This window comes from Coregonus lavaretus, assembly GCF_964263955.1.
Source record: "Coregonus lavaretus genome assembly, contig: HAP1_SCAFFOLD_2794, whole genome shotgun sequence".
NCBI lineage: Eukaryota > Metazoa > Chordata > Actinopteri > Salmoniformes > Salmonidae > Coregonus > Coregonus lavaretus.
Window position 1 is genome coordinate 49,955 of NW_028165878.1, and position 16,814 is coordinate 66,768.

Genomic DNA, 16,814 nt, shown 5'->3' on the forward strand with positions numbered 1-16,814 from the left:
CCCGGAAGCTTATAAGAAATCCCGCTATGCCCTCAGACGAACCATCAAACAGGCAAAGTGTCAATACAGGACTAAGATCGAATCGTACCACACCGGCTCCGACACTTGTCGGATGTCGCAGGGCTTGCAAACTATTACAGACTACAAAGGGAAGCACAGCCGCGAGCTGCCCAGTGACACCAGCCTACCCAGTGACATGAGCTAAATTACTTATATGCTCGCTTCGAGGCAAGTAACACTGAAACATGCATGAGAGCATCAGCTGTTCTGGACGACTGTGTGATCACGCTCGCCGTAGCCGATGTGAGTAAGACCTTTAAACAGGTCAACATTCACAAGGCCGCAGGGCCAGACGGATTACCAGGACACCAAGGAAACCTGCCTAAATGACTACCGACCCATAGCACTCACATCTGTAACCATGAAGTGCTTTGAAAGGCTGGTCATGGCTCACATCAACACCATTATTGTCACGGTTTCGGCTGAGGCTGCTCCTCCTCCTTGCTCGGGCAGGCTTCGGCGTTCGTCGTCCCCGGAGTACTAGCTGCCACCATTGTATGTTATCGATGTTTGTTTGGTTTTGTCTTCCTTGTACACCTGTTTCCTTTTAGTGTTCATTATGTCCCCTATAAGTTTCTCGTTTTGTTTGTAGTTAGTTGTGTGTAATTGTTCCGCCTGTCCGTAGGTGCTGTGATTTTTGCTCTCATGTACAGTGGGGAAAAAAGTATTTAGTCAGCCACCAATTGTGCAAGTTCTCCCACTTAAAAAGATGAGAGAGGCCTGTAATTTTCATCATAGGTACACATCAACTATGACAGACAAAATGAGAAAAAAAATCCAGAAAATCACATTGTAGGATTTTTTATGAATTTATTTGCAAATTATGGTGGAAAATAAGTATTTGGTCAATAACAAAAGTTTCTCAATACTTTGTTATATACCCTTTGTTGGCAATGACACAGGTCAAACGTTTTCTGTAAGTCTTCACAAGGTTTTCACACACTGTTGCTGGTATTTTGGCCCATTCCTCCATGCAGATCTCCTCTAGAGCAGTGATGTTTTGGGGCTGTCGCTGGGCAACACAGACTTTCAACTCCCTCCAAAGATTGTCTATGGGGTTGAGATCTGGAGACTGGCTAGGCCTCTCCAGGACCTTGAAATGCTTCTTACGAAGCCACTCCTTCGTTGCCCGGGCGGTGTGTTTGGGATCATTGTCATGCTGAAAGACCCAGCCACGTTTCATCTTCAATGCCCTTGCTGATGGAAGGAGGTTTTCACTCAAAATCTCACAATACATGGCCCCATTAATTCTTTCCTTTACACGGATCAGTCGTCCTGGTCCCTTTGCAGAAAAACAGCCCCAAAGCATGATGTTTCCACCCCCATGCTTCACTGTAGGTATGGTGTTCTTTGGATGCAACTCAGCATCCTTTGTCCTCCAAACAAAGTTATATTTTGGTTTCATCTGACCATATGACATTCTCCCAATCCTCTTCTGGATCATCCAAATGCACTCTAGCAAACTTCAGACGGGCCTGGACATGTACTGGCTTAAGCAGGGGGACACGTCTGGCACTGCAGGATTTGAGTCTCTGGCGGCATAGTGTGTTACTGATGGTAGGCTTTGTTACTTTGGTCCCAGCTCTCTGCAGGTCATTCACTAGGTCCCCCCGTGTGGTTCTGGGATTTTTGCTCACCGTTCTTGTGATCATTTTGACCCCACGGGGTGAGATCTTACGTGGAGCCCCAGATCGAGGGAGATTATCATTGGTCTTGTATGTCTTCCATTTCCTAATAATTGCTCCCACAGTTGATTTCTTCAAACCAAGCTGCTTACCTATTGCAGATTCAGTCTTCCCAGCCTGGTGCAGGTCTACAATTTTGTTTCTGGTGTCCTTTGACAGCTCTTTGGTCTTGGCCATAGTGGAGTTTGGAGTGTGACTGTTTGTTTGAGGTTGTGGACAGGTGTCTTTTATACTGATAACAAGTTCAAACAGGTGCCATTAATACAGGTAACGAGTGGAGGACAGAGGAGCCTCTTAAAGAAGAAGTTACAGGTCTGTGAGAGCCAGAAATCTTGCTTGTTTGTAGGTGACCATATACTTATTTTCCACCATAATTTGCAAATAAATTCATTAAAAATCCTACAATGTGATTTTCTGGATTTTCTTTTCTCAATTTGTCTGTCATAGTTGACGTGTACCTATGATGAAAATTACAGGCCTCTCTCATCTTTTTAAGTGGGAGAACTTGCACAATTGGTGGCTGACTAAATACTTTTTTCCCCCACTGTATTTAGAGTACGGACGCACTATTTGCGTATTCTTTTGGATTTTGTGTTTTTGCGCACTGTATGCGTAATCGCTCGCCTCCGTTGTTGTTGAGGCCCGTTACTTTGTATTGTCATGTGTCTACAAGTAAAGTCTGTTGGACTAAAGCTTCTGTGTCCTGCGCCTGACTCCAACACCACATCCACATCAGCCATTGACAATTATCCCAGAAACCCTAGACCCACTCCAATTTGCATACCGCCCCAACAGATCCACAGATGATGCAATCTCTATTGCGCTCCACACTGCCCTTTCACACCTGGACAAAAGGAATACCTATGTGAGAATGCTATTCATTGACTACAGCTCAGCGTTCAACACCATAGTGCCCTCAAAGCTCATCACTAAGCTAAGGACCCTGGGACTAAACACCTCCCTCTGCAACTGGATCCTGGACTTCCTGACGGGCCGCTCCCAGGTGGTAAGGGTAGGTAACAACACATCCGCCACGCTGATCCTCAACAGGGGTCCCCTCATTGGTGCGTGCTCAGTCCCCTCCTGTACTCCCTGTTCACTCATGACTGCATGACCAGGCACGACTCCAACACCATCATTAAGTTTGCCGATGACACAACAGTGGTAGGCCTGATCACCGACAACGACGAGACAGCCTATAGGGAGGAGGTCAGAGACCTGGCCGTGTGGTGCCAGGACAACAACCTCTCCCTCAATGTGATCAAGACAAAAGGAGATGATTGTGGACTACAGGAAAAAGAAGAGGACCGAGCACGCCCCCATTCTCATCGTTATTGTTATTTTTACTCTGCTCTTTAATTATTAGTTACTTTTATTTTGTATTATTTTATATTGTATTTATTAGTGATTTTTCTTTTGGTATTCTTTCTTAAAACTGCATTGTTGGTTAAGGGCTTGTAAGTAAGTATTCGGCGCATGTAGACAAATACAATTTTATTTTATTTTATTTGAAACAGACCGGGAAATTAAATGGAGAGAAAGAAAAAGAAAGTGAGACAGAGAGAAACAGAAGAAAGAGAGACAGGGAGGGTGAGAGGTTGTGAGATTAGTTTATTGAGAGGCAGAGAAAAAACCGGAAACATAGATCCAGAGAGTAGCAGAGGAAGATGAAAAGAAGACTGTGGATTTGGCCTGCTTTGAAAATCTCAATCCATCTCGACAGGGGCAGAGGAGAAATTGACTTTTGTGTGGACATCCCATCGGAAAGCCATAAGGACCAGTCAGCTTGATTCCCTGCACTTTTATCCCCTCCAATTACTGCTTCTGAAAATCGTTATTCATCTCTTTCAGTTCAGGGATTGGTCTGGTCTGACATCCTCCCTTCAGTAACTCGATCACACACACACACACGCATGCACGCACACGCACACACACACACACACACACACACACACTTCTCTTCAGTATTACAGTCGTTAATAGCTATCTTTATTCATCAGACAGACAAGACAAGGAGAAACTTTGAAAGACTTAAAAGGAAAAGCATCAAAACTTTGTGAACAAAGATAGCAGCACTCAAGGAAAGGAAAGGCATGCGATATATTGAAAGCATTGAAATGCACTTCATAGGCTACAGTCTGATGAAGGGAGCGGGTGACAGAGAGAGAGACAAAGAGAGAGAGACAGAGAGAGAGAGACAGAGAGAGGGTGTGTGAGGATGAGACAGGGTGGTGGGATCAAGGGACAGTGTGAGAGGAGACAGAGAGTGAAAGAGAGAGTCTGAGTGAAAGAGAGAGTCAGGGAGACAGAGAAGTACAGAAAGAGAGAAAGAGAGAGGGAAGAAAGAGAAGGGGTACTGAGAAATTAGGATGTAGAACAAGACGGAGAAAAATGAGTGTAGGAGTTTCACAGAAGGTAGAATCAAAGAGGGAGAGAAGAGAATAAACCAGGGAGGAGAGAACTAGAGAGAGGTGAATCAACACTGAAGGAATAGAGTAGGTTAAATACAGAGAGAATAGAGAGAGAGAGAGAGAGAGAGAGAGAGAGAGAGAGAGAGAGAGAAAAGATGGATGGTCATAGAGAGGAATTGAGAAAATAATAAATAAAGAGGAATAGTGTATAGGCAGAGGATAGACGCCTGGTGGTCTCTACATTATTTGACTTCTTGTGACCCCTATCCCCTTCCTCTCGATCTGTTGCTCTGATTGGTTGAGTGATGAGAAAAAGAGAAGGAAGCCAGAGAAGTGCGCCATCGAAGGAGGAGGTCGTCGGGTAAGCTTGGCGTCGGGTAAGCTTGGCTTTATACATAGCTTGGGCTTTGTCGAGTAAGGCTTAAACTATGTATTTAGATTGTAGTTAGGTATTGTAGGTAGTTATCGTGGGTTGTTGTATGTAATTATTGTAGGTTAGTATTGTATTTGGCTGTGCCCGGTGTAGCACGAAGCTAGCTAGCTAACCCACCACCTGGACTAGCTGGCGAGTAGCTATTAGCAACGGGATAGTTGTTTCACGCCTGAGAGTGCCTGTAATTACGCCAGCTGGCTGCCTACAATAATTACATACAATAATTGCCTACCATTCAGCTGTTTTCTAACCTCATTGTCTGAACCGTTAACGGTAGGTAGCAAGTGGCTACTGTGCTTGAAATTTAGCTAGCTTGTTGCTACCTGGATAGCTACTAGTAAACAATAGCTGGAACGACCGAGCGAACAGATGCGAACTGGCTGAGTCAATTCAGTGGCTAGCTTTGCACTTGGCTAGCTAACAGTAGCTGCTAGGGGTAAGTCATAACCTACATTTGTGTTTAGTTTTTTACATATTGATAGCCCGAGTCGTTCAAGGAATTCGGGACATGGGTGACTAGTTAACGTTAGTTTGGCTCTCTCTGTGTGTTCGTGCCGTGAAAGGAGGGGTTCTTCTTTGTCTGAAAGCAATGGCTAGCTAGTTTGCTAACTATTCTAGCTAACTAACTGGCTGAATAAGTTGACGACGGACTCGCTCAAGCTGTCGGGACTAACCCACAACGTTAGACACGGACACGAACGATCTGCTTGCGTGTTGATACACTGGTGGTTTGTTGTGGCCGAGTATTGGCGCTAAACCGTGTTGTTGGGAGTCCGGCATGCTAGCTGGCTGTGGCGTCTTATGACTAGGTGCCCGGACGATTTTCACGGAATAATACTGCACCTAGTTAGCTAGCTGAATAAACTAAGTTAGTCTATTCGTAGAAAACATTGAACCGCTGTAGTTTACAACAATTATAGTTTCTGAGGTGGAAGTTGGGAGAGTTATATTTGAGAGTTGTGGTGAGGGAGGCCCCACTCTCTCCTTTCCCAGATGTTTAGTTCATTTCATTCCGATCTCCTCTGCATTATTGTAGCCATCTGCTGCAGCCTGTCAACTATGCCTCTGCCTATCCCTGTTCTCTCCTCTCCGCACAGGCTACACAAACGCCTCACACCGCGTGGCTGCTGCCTCTCTAACCTGGTGGTCCCTGCACGCACCACCCACGTGGAGTTCCAGGTCTCAGGCAGCCTCTGGAACTGCCGTTCTGCTGCCAACAAGGCAGAGTTCATCTCAGCCTATGCTACCCTCCAGTCCCTCGACTTCTTGGCGCTGACGGAAACATGGATTACCACTGAAAACACTGCTACTCCTACTGCTCTCTCCTCGTCTGACCATGTGTTCTCGCATACCCCGAGAGCATCTGGTCAGCGGGGTGGTGGCACAGGAATCCTCATCTCTCCCAAGTGGACATTCTCAATTTTTCCCCTGACCCATCTGTCTATCTCCTCATTTGAATTCCATGCTGTCACAGTCACTAGCCCATTTAAGCTTAATATCCTTGTCATCTATCGCCCTCCAGGTTCCCTTGGAGAGTTCATCAATGAGCTTGACGCCTTGATAAGTTCCTTTCCTGAGGATGGCTCACCCCTCACAGTTCTGGGGGATTTCAACCTCCCTACGTCTACATTTCTAATTTCTCTCTGCCTCCTTCTTTCCACTCCTCTCCTCTTTTGACCTCACCCTCTCACCGTCCCCCCCTACTCACAAGGCAGGCAATACGCTTGACCTCATCTTTACTAGATGCTGTTGTTCTACTAATCTCACTGCAACTCCCCTCCATGTCTCCGACCACTACTTTGTATCCTTTTCTCTCTCCCTCTCCTCCAACACTACTCACTCTGCCCCTACACAGATGGTAATGCGCCGTCGCAACCTTCGCTCTCTCTCTCCCGCTACTCTCTCCTCTTCCATCCTATCATCTCTTCCCTCTGCTCAATCCTTCTCCCTCCAATCTCCTGATTCTGCCTCCTCAACCCTCCTCTCCTCCCTTTCTGCATCCTTTGACTCTCTATGTCCCCTATCCTCCCGGCCGGCTCGGTCCTCCCCTCCAGCTCCGTGGCTTGATGACTCATTGCGAGCTCACAGAACAGAGCTCCGGGCAGCTGAGCGGAAATGGAAGAAAACTAGACTCCCTGCGGAGCTGGCATCTTTTCACTCCCTCCTCTCTACATTTTCTTCATCTGTTTCTGCTGCTAAGGCCACTTTCTACCACTCTAAATTCCAAGCATCTGCCTCTAACCCTAGGAAGCTCTTTGCCACATTCTCCTCCCTGCTGAATCCTCCCCCCCCCCCCCTCCTCCCTCTCTGTGGATGACTTCGTCAACCATTTTGAAAAGAAGGTTGACGACATCCGATCCTCGTTTGTTAAGTCAAATGACACTGCTGGTCCTGCTCACACTTCCCTACCCTATGCTTTGACTTCTTTCTCCCCTCTCTCTCCAGATAAAATCTTGCGACTTGTGACGGCAGGCCGCCTAACAACCTGCCTGCTTGACCCTATCCCCTCCTCTCTTCTCCAGACCATCTCCGGTGACCTTCTCCCTTACCTCACCTCGCTGATCAACTCATCCTTGACCGCTGGCTATGTCCCTTCCGTCTTCAAGAGAGCGAGAGTTGCACCCCTTCTCAAAAAACCAACACTCGATCCCTCTGATGTCAACAACTACAGACCAGTATCCCTTCTTTCTTTTCTCTCCAAAACTATTGAGCGTGCCGTCTTTAGCCAACTCTCTTGCTATCTCTCTCAGAATGACCTTCTTGATCCAAACCAGTCAGGTTTCAAGACTGGTCATTCAACTGAGACTGCTCTTCTCTGTGTCACGGAGGCTCTCCGCACTGCTAAAGCTAACTCTCTCTCCTCTGCTCTTGTCCTTCTAGACCTGTCTGCTGCCTTTGATACTGTGAACCATCAGATCCTCCTCTCCACCCTCTCCAAGCTGGGAATCTCCGGCGCGGCTCACTCTTGGATTGCGTCCTACCTGACCGGTCGCTCCTACCAAGTGGCGTGGCGAGAAGCTGTCTCCGCACCACGTGCTCTCACCACTGGTGTCCCCCAGGGCTCAGTTCTAGGCCCTCTCCTATTCTCGCTATACACCAAGTCACTTGGCTCTGTCATATCCTCACATGGCCTCTCCTATCATTGCTACGCTGACGACATTTACATTTACATTTTAGTCATTTAGCAGACGCTCTTATCCAGAGCGACTTACAGGAGCAATTAGGGTTAAGTGCCTTGCTCAAGGGCACATTTACGCCATTTAGCAGACGCTCTTATCCAGAGCGACTCACAAATTGGTGCATTCACCCTATAGCCAGTGGGATAACCACTTTACCATATTTTTTTTTGGGGGGGGGGTAGAAGGATTACTTTATCCTATCCCAGGTATTCCTTAAAGAGGTGGGGTTTCAAATGTCTCCGGCACACAACTAATCTTCTCCTTTCCCCTTCTGATAACCAGGTGGCGAATCGCATCTCTGCATGTCTGGCAGACATATCAGTATGGATGACGGATCACCACCTCAAGCTGAACCTTGGCTAGACGGACTGCCTGTTCCATGATCTCGCCATCACGGTTGACAACTCTGTTGTGTCCTCCTCCCAGAGTGCGAAGAGCCTTGGCGTGACCCTGGACAACACCCTGTCGTTCTCCGCTAACATCAAGGCGGTGACCCGATCCTGTAGGTTCATGCTCTACAACATTCGGAGAGTACGACCCTGCCTTACACAGGAAGCGGCACAGGTCCTAATCCAGGCACTTGTCATCTCCCGTCTGGATTACTGCAACTCGCTGTTGGCTGGGCTCCCTGCCTGTGCCATTAAACCCCTACAACTCATCCAGAATGCCGCAGCCCGTCTGGTGTTCAACCTTCCCAAGTTCTCTCACATCACCCCGCTCCTCCGCACACTCCACTGGCTTCCAGTTGAAGCTCGCATCTGCTACAAGACCATGGTGCTTGCCTACGGAGCTGTGAGGGGAATGGCACCTCCGTACCTTCAGGCTCTGATCAGTCCCTACACCCAAACGAGGGCATTGCGTTCATCCACCTCTGGCCTGCTGGCTCCCCTTCCTCTGCGGAAGCATAGTTCCCGCTCAGCCCAGTCAAAACTGTTCGCTGCTCTGGCACCCCAATGGTGGAACAAGCTCCCTCACGACGCCAGGACAGCGGAGTCACTCACCACCTTCCGGAGACATTTGAAACCCCACCTCTTTAAGGAATACCTGGGATAGGATAAAGTAATCCTTCTACCCCCCCCCCCCCCCCCCAACATTTTTAAAAATAAATAAAAAACAAATACATTGTAAAGTGGTTATCCCACTGGCTATAAGGTGAATGCACCTATTTGTAAGTCGCTCTGGATAAGAGCGTCTGCTAAATGACGTAAATGTAAATGTAATGATGTTGGAGTGAGCTGAAACTTATTGTCAGCCATCCAGCTAACGTTAATCCCTTAAAGTAGCATCGTCATGGCGATGAGAGATGAGTGGACAGCAGGTAGGGCTAATAAACATCAGAAGAGCATTACACAGTACTTCAATAACAAACTACTTTTGACCAGGCCATAGGAAATAGGGTGCCATTTGGAACCCATCCTATATGAAAAACATGGAGAAACTCACTGCTATAGGAATAGGAGAAGGACTCACTAGTATCATAGGCACTACAAAAGTAATCAATCTTACGTCATTCAAGTAATCCGTAAATCCTTATATTCATTGATTCCTGAGTGCTCGTGTCAAACATAGTACTCTACATGAGGAACTAGAGTGTCATTTGAGATGCAGCCACCCCCCTCTCTACCACCCCTCCTACCAAATAGGAAGTAGAGAACAAGCTATACTTCCAGTAGTCCATCTACTTGTAGTCCATCTATTTGTAGCAACAAGACCACTGATGCCATCTCCACGCCTTCCCTCCATCACCTTTCCTCCCTCTCCTCCATGCCTACTCTCTATCTCTCCTGCCATCCGTCCATGCCTCCTGCTCATCACAAGCCCGCTGATGCCCTCTCCTCTCCTCCATCCCTCTCTCCTGGTAGTTTTTCTCCTTGTTTATTTATTGTGTAGATGATCTCAAGCTTTCAAATTGACTTGCTGGGATTGATTTGGCTAAACCACCTATCTATCTCCTCACTCTCGCTCCCCCTCCCCCTCCCCCTCCGTCTCTCTCTCTCTCTCTCTCTCTCTCTCTCTCTCTCTCTCTCTCTCTCTCTCTCTCTCTCTCTCACTCACTCTCTCGCGCTCTCTCTCGCCCTCCCTCCGTCTCTCACTCAAACAACTTTAATTAATCTAGCAGTCTCCCAGAGCCACACCAAGCATCTCGAGAAAGAAAGAGGGAAAAAAGAGAAGAGGAAGGGAAAACAGCGAAACGGCAGGCTGACCATTTATCTACTGCGCAGAGAGTGGTATAACCTAGACGATAAGAGAGAAACCGTTGATGAAGAGAGAAAGGAGGACAAACTCTCACTCACTCTGAGATGGAAGGATGGGTGAAAGAGAGAGAGAGAGAGAGAGAGAGAGAGAGAGAGAGGAGAGAGAGAGAGAGAGAGAGAGAGAGAGAGAGAGAGGAGAGAGAGAGAGAGAGAGAGGAGAGAAGAGAGAGAGAGAGAGAGAGAGATGAGAGAGAGAGAGAGAGAGAGAGAGAGAGAGGAGAGAGAGAGAGAGAGAGAGAGAGAGAGAGAGAGAGAGAGCAAATGAATGGTGGGAGAAATGGTTAAAGAGATTGGGAGAAAAGAGAGGGAAGGGGAGACAGAAAGAGAGATACCGGTCAGAGAAGGGTCTTGATGAGCGAGAGCGAGAGAGAGCATTGTGTGTGCTGTCTGTCGCAGTGGCCAGGGTTATGGAGAGTCCATGGGGAGGAGGGGATATTACATATTCAGTGTGTGTGTGTGTGATAGAGACGGTGCTCTTCTATTTGTCATCTTCTCTGTGGTCTTCAGTGACACCATGTTCATTTGCGAAATGGCCTAGTTGAGATTCAGGGATCGATATAACAAATAAAAGCCTGGCCTGGAGATGGAGAGAGGGAGAGAGGGAGAGATGGAGAGGGAGAGATGGAGAGAGGGAGAGAGGGAGAGATGGAGAGAGGGAGAGAGGGAGAGATGGAGAGTGGGAGAGAGGGAGAGGGAGAGAAAGAGATGGAGAGAGGGAGAGATGGAGAGGGAGAGAGACGGCGGGGGGGGGGGGGGGGGGGGGCAGCCATGGCTGCACTCTTTCACCACCTATCCCCTCATCACTCTCTTTCTTTCAGAGAGAAAACTCTATTAGACGAGAGCGGTCAGTGGGTGGTTGATACTTGCGCATGTTTTTTTTTTTTTTTTTTTACTGGCTATTGAGCGGCTTATTCAAAGCTACTACTCCTAGCTTGTTTCTTGGGACCTTTTAGAACTTTCAAGGGCAGTGAGTGAGGGCTTTGTTTGTCACGGCAGCGGTCGCCGTAATGCTTTCAGGCGTCGGTTTAAAATCTGCATGGCTCCCGTAGTGTTGTGAAGCCGAGGGGCGTTTTGTCAATTTCGCTCACGTTAACATGTTACTTAGTACAGTTGAAGTCGGAAGTTTACATACACCTTAGCCAAATACATTTAAACTCAGTTTTTCACAATTCCTGACATTTAATCCTAGTAAAACTTCCCTGTCTTAGGTCACTTAGGATCAGCACTTTATTTTAAGAATGTGAAATGTCAGAATAATAGTAGAGAGAATGATTTATTTCAGATTGTATTTCTTTCATCACATTCCCAGTGGGCCAGAAGTTTACATACACTCAATTAGTATTTGGTAGCATTGCCTTTAAATTGTTTAACTTGGGTCAAACGTTTCGGGTAGCCTTCCACAAGCTTCCAACAATAAGTTGGGTGAATTTTGTCCCATTCTTCCTGACAGAGCTGGTGTAACTGAGTCAGGTTTGTAGGCCTCCTTGCTCGCACACGCTTTTTCAGTTCTGCCCACAAATGTTCTATAGGATTGAGGTCAGGGCTTTGTGATGGCCACTCCAATACCTTGACTTTTTGTCCTTAAGCCATTTTGCCACAACTTTGGAAGAATGCTTGGGGTCATTGTCCATTTGGAAGACCCATTTGCGACCAAGCTTTAACTTCCTGACTGATGTTGTGAGATGATGCTTCAATATATCCACATAATTTTCCTTCCTCATGATGCCATCTATTTCTGTGAAGTGCACCAGTCCCTCCTGCAGCAAAGCACCCCCACAGCATGATGCTGCCACCCCTGTGCTTCACGGTTGGTATGGTGTTCTTCGGCTTGCAAGGCACCCCCTTTTTCCTCCAAACATAACGATGGTCATTATGGCCAAACAGTTCTATTTTTGTTTCATCAGACCAGAGGATATTATATATATATAGAACTCGTTTTACTGTGGATATAGATACGTTTGTATCTAGCATCTTCACAAGGTCCTTTGCTGTTGTTCTGGGATTGATTTGCACTTTTCGCACCAAAGTACGTTCATCTCTAGGAGACAGAACGCGTCTCCTTCCTGAGCAGTATGACGGCTGCGTGGTCCCATGGTGTTTATACTTGCGTACTATTGTTTGTACAGATGAACGTGGTACCTTCAGGCGTTTGGAAATTGCTCCCAAGGATGAACCAGACTTGTGGAGGTCTACCATTTTTCTTCTGAGGTCTTGGCTGATTTATTTTGATTTTCCCATGATGTCAAGCAAAGAGGCACTGAGTTTGAAGGTAGGCCTTGAAATAAATCCACAGGTACACCTCCAATTTACTCAAAGTATGTCCATTAGCCTATCAGAAGCTTCTAAAGCCATGACATAATTTTCTGGAATTTTCCAAGCTGTTTAAAGGCACCGTCAACTTAGTGTATGTAAACGTCTGACCCACTGGAATTGTGATACAGTGAATTATAAGTGAAATAATCTGTCTGTAAACAATTGTTGGAAACATGACTTGTGTCATGCACAAAGTAGATGTCCTAACCGACTTGCCAAAACTATAATTTGTTAACAAGAAATTTGTGGAGTGGTTGAAAAACGAGTTTTAGTGACTCTAAGTGTATGTAAACTTCCGACTTCAACTGTATATCCCCCCACACAGAGGGTACACTGTGCTCACGTTCAAGACTCCCTGATGATGAGAGAGGACAGACACACACACAATGCAAGGTTCAGAATAGAGGAGATACACTGAACTGCATTAAAGGGATACTTCGGGATTTTGGCAATGAAGCCCTTTGTCTACTTCCCCAGAGCCAGATGCACTCGTGGATACCATTTTATATCTCTGCCTGCAGTTTGAAGGAAGTTGCTATCTAGCGTTAACGCAATGACTGGAAGTCTATGGTAACAACATCTATGGTAACAGCTGCTGTTACCATCAGTGCTTAAATTGTAAATCGGGAGGTGCCGGAACAAAAAGTGAGCACGAGAGGAGGTTGACCTGGGGTGCTCTGAGGTACCGGAACGCATGAGAAAAAAAAATCACCTTCATAATAAAGCAGTGCATGCATATCATTGCATTTGCATAGTGGCATAGAGCATTAGAGTCGAGGCACTTACAGAAGTTGCACACATGGGGAAAAAATGATGTACTTGGGTCCAGGAAGAACTTGGCCTTTTATAAACACATTTCATGCAATTCTACGTAATTTTAAATGACTGGAGACTTTAGCAGACTACTACACAAATTATCTAAATGACAGGCTACTTTGACACTGACAAACTGAGAATCTGAGATCAATAAAAACAACCTTGTCTTGAATCCATCAATAGCCTAGGCATAGATGTGTGGAGACATATATTGTACAATATGAGGAGGAAATTATAGTCCTAGAAAAGCTTTCCACTTTCACTGACTCACCCAATGATGCACAGCTCACTAGCCGGCGATGGCCGACACTCTCGTGCCAAAAGCCTATCTCTTGTTTTACTTTGTAAAACAATGTTTTCTCAATAGGCCTATTTGGAAGTTGATAAAATATTTTGGTAGCCTACAGTCAGATTAGAGTTTTCTCTTTTAAGCAGGAGCCATTTGCTTTCCAACCTGTTTTCCCGTGATTGTATTTGAAATATTGCAAAAGGCTAGTTTTGGCTGCATGCTGTTCACTGCCAGATTTGCAGAGCATTTCCGGCTATAGGCCTTGTTATTGGTCTACATAAACACAATCCACATCTAGAAGCTATTGATCCTCTGTGGCAAAATTATAGGCCTACTCCTGGAGTAGTATTCTGAATTATTTCATTTATTTCTGAACAGACAGCAGTAATTCTATAACTTTGGCAAATCGATTTCAATTAATCAGGGGTGCTGCAGCTCCTCCCATGGCTATGATTCTATAAGGAAACAAATTATGAGGTGCAATGCTGGCGAGATGAGAGTTACAGGCTCATGTCTAGCAGAGAGAGGGAGAGAGATCATAGAAAATGAATCTCAATCTAGTTCTGAGAGCGATACAGGCAATAATGTTGCGCAAACCATAAGCCCAGGCTGGCCCAAAACTAATGAATTCTTAGAATATCAGGCACGGGCTGAAAATCTACGTTTTCACATTACATATTTTAGGGGGCAGGATAATTAATGAGGAGGCAACTCGAATGAACTCTGGTCGCTTTTATTATAATTGTTTCATTGTCAACAGTGATTTATTTTCCTCATGTATAGGTACCGGATCCGGCCAAATAGGTTCCGGAACGAAACAGTCCAAAACGGAGAGGTGCCGGATCCTGCCAAAATCCCAAAGTATCCCACAGAGAAAAAATTAAGTGGGAAAGGAGAAAGAAAGTGGCGTTTACAGTGTTGTTAAAGATTAAATCAAGCAGGTTTCACTCTGTGATGAATTCCAGAGGCTTAAAGCCTTCTGTTCTCTCTCTCCTTCTTTCATACTCTTTCTCCTCTTGCTCTCTAATTTCTCGGTTTCTCTCTCTCTCTCTCTCTCTCTCTCTCTCTCTCTATCTTTCCCTCTTTATCTCTCTCTCCTCTCTCTCTCTCACACTCTCCTTTCCCCCCTCTGTCTTTATCTCTTTATCTCTCTCTATTTCACTTCCTGGTCTCTCTGACCCCCAGGTGGAACAGCAAGGCTTTATTGTTCTTAAACTTCTGCCTTTCTTCCTCTCTTTTTTCTCTGATGGACGGAGGTAGGAATGAAACGAGAGGAGGCTCTAATTGTGTTTTCCAAACACTGTGAGTTCAGTTCACTGAGAATGTTTTAGAAAGAAACAGACTGCTCTAACACCTCTCTATCTCCTTCCTTCCTTCACTCTCCCCTCCCCCTCTATATTTTCCTCCCTTGTGTCTGTTTTGCAGTGCAGTTCAACTTGATTCCTGTGGGCCTGAGGATAGTAGCCATCCAGAGCACTAAGACAGGGCTCTACATTGGGATGAACAGCGATGGATACCTCTACACCTCAGTATGGCAACCCCTTATTAATTAAGTTATAACACTATACATAGTAATAACATCTCTACACCTCAGTATGGCAACCCCTTATTAATTAAGTTATAACACTATACATAGTAATAACATCTCTACACCTCAGTATGGCAACCCCTTATTAATTAAGTTATAACACTATACATAGTAATAACATCTCTACACCTCAGTATGGCAACCCCTTATTAATTAAGTTATAACACTATACATAGTAATAACATCTCTACACCTCAGTATGGCAACCCCTTATTAATTAAGTTATAACACTATACATAGTAATAACACCTCTACACCTCAGTATGGCAACCCCTTATTAATTAAGTTATAACACTATACATAGTAATAACATCTCTACACCTCAGTATGGCAACCCCTTATTAATTAAGTTATAACACTATACATAGTAATAACATCTCTACACCTCAGTATGGCAACCCCTTATTAATTAAGTTATAACACTATACATAGTAATAACACCTCTACACCTCAGTATGGCAACCCCTTATTAATTAAGTTATAACACTATACATAGTAATAACATCTCTACACCTCAGTATGGCAACCTCTAATAAATTAAGTTATAACAGTTCACATAAGCCTGAATAAAAGTCTACACAGCAGGCAGGTAGTACCCGTGGTAAGGACTGTTCAACGTTGGTCTGACCAATCGGAATCTATGCGTCAAGATTGTTTTGATCACGCGTACTGGGATATGTTCCGGGTTGCCTTTGAAAATAGTATTGACGTATACACGGTAAGGGCCTCCCGGGTTCGATCCCAGGCTGTGTCACAGCCGGCCGCGACCGGGAGACCCATGAGGCGGCGCACAATTGGCCCAGCGTCGTCCGGGTAAGGGAGGGTTTGGTCGGCCGGGATGTCCTATCGCGCTCTAGCGACTCCTTGTGGCGGGCCTGGCACATGCATGCTGACTTCGGTCATCAGTTGTACGGTGTTTCCTCCGACACATTGGTGTGGCTGGCTTCCGGGTTAAGCGAGCAGTGTGTCAAGAAGCAGTGCTGCTTGGCAGGGTCGTGTTTCGGAGGACGCATGGCTCTTGACCTTCGCCTCTTCCGAGTCCGTACGGGAGTTGCAGCGATGGGACAAGAGTGTAACTACCAATTGGATATCACGAAGTTGGGGAGAAAAAGGGGTAACAAATACGTTTAAAAAAAAAATACACTAACTCTGTGACTGGATGTTGTTCTCACTGTGACGATTATAACTTAATCAAACCAAAAACAGTGGATAGCAGCATTCGCGCAAAACTGCAAGTGGCTTGGAACATGGATGTGTACAATCAGACCAGGTAATATGTACATGCAGGTAGAGTTAAAGTGACTATGCATAGATAATAAACAGAGAGTAGCAGCAGTGTAAAAGAGGGGGTGGGTGGGGACAATGCAAATAGTCCGGGTAGCCATTTGATTAGATGTTCAGGAGTCTTATGGATTGGGGGTAGAAGTTGTTAAGAAGCCTTTTGGACCTAGACTTGGCGCTCTGGTACCGCTTGCCGTGCGGTAGCAGAGAGAACAGTCTATAAAGGTGGCTGGAGTCTTTGACACTTTTTAGAGTCTTCCTCCTATCCCATCTGGACAAGAGAAATACCTGTGTAAGAATGCTGTTCATCGACTACAGCTCAGCGTTCAACACCATAGTGCCCTCCAAGCTCATTACTAATCTCGGGGCCCTGGGTCTGAACCCCTTCCTGTGCAACTGGGTCCTGGACTTCCTGACGGGCCAACCCCAAGTGTTGAAGGAAGGCAACAACACCTCCGCCACGCTGATCCTCAACACAGAGGCCATATAAGGGTGTGTGCTCAG

The 16,814-nt window shown here is 45.9% G+C and overlaps 1 long non-coding RNA gene across 1 annotated transcript in view; it reads left to right on the forward strand.

The window, feature by feature from the left end:
- The window catches only part of LOC311115344, a 52,859-nt gene extending 37,808 nt beyond the window's left edge, over positions 1–15,051 (forward strand). The window contains exon 3 of the long non-coding RNA XR_014611248.1: positions 14,867–15,051. This is a non-coding gene — a long non-coding RNA (uncharacterized lncRNA). The remainder of the gene's footprint in view (positions 1–14,866) is intronic.
- Positions 15,052–16,814: the final 1,763 nt, after the last annotated feature.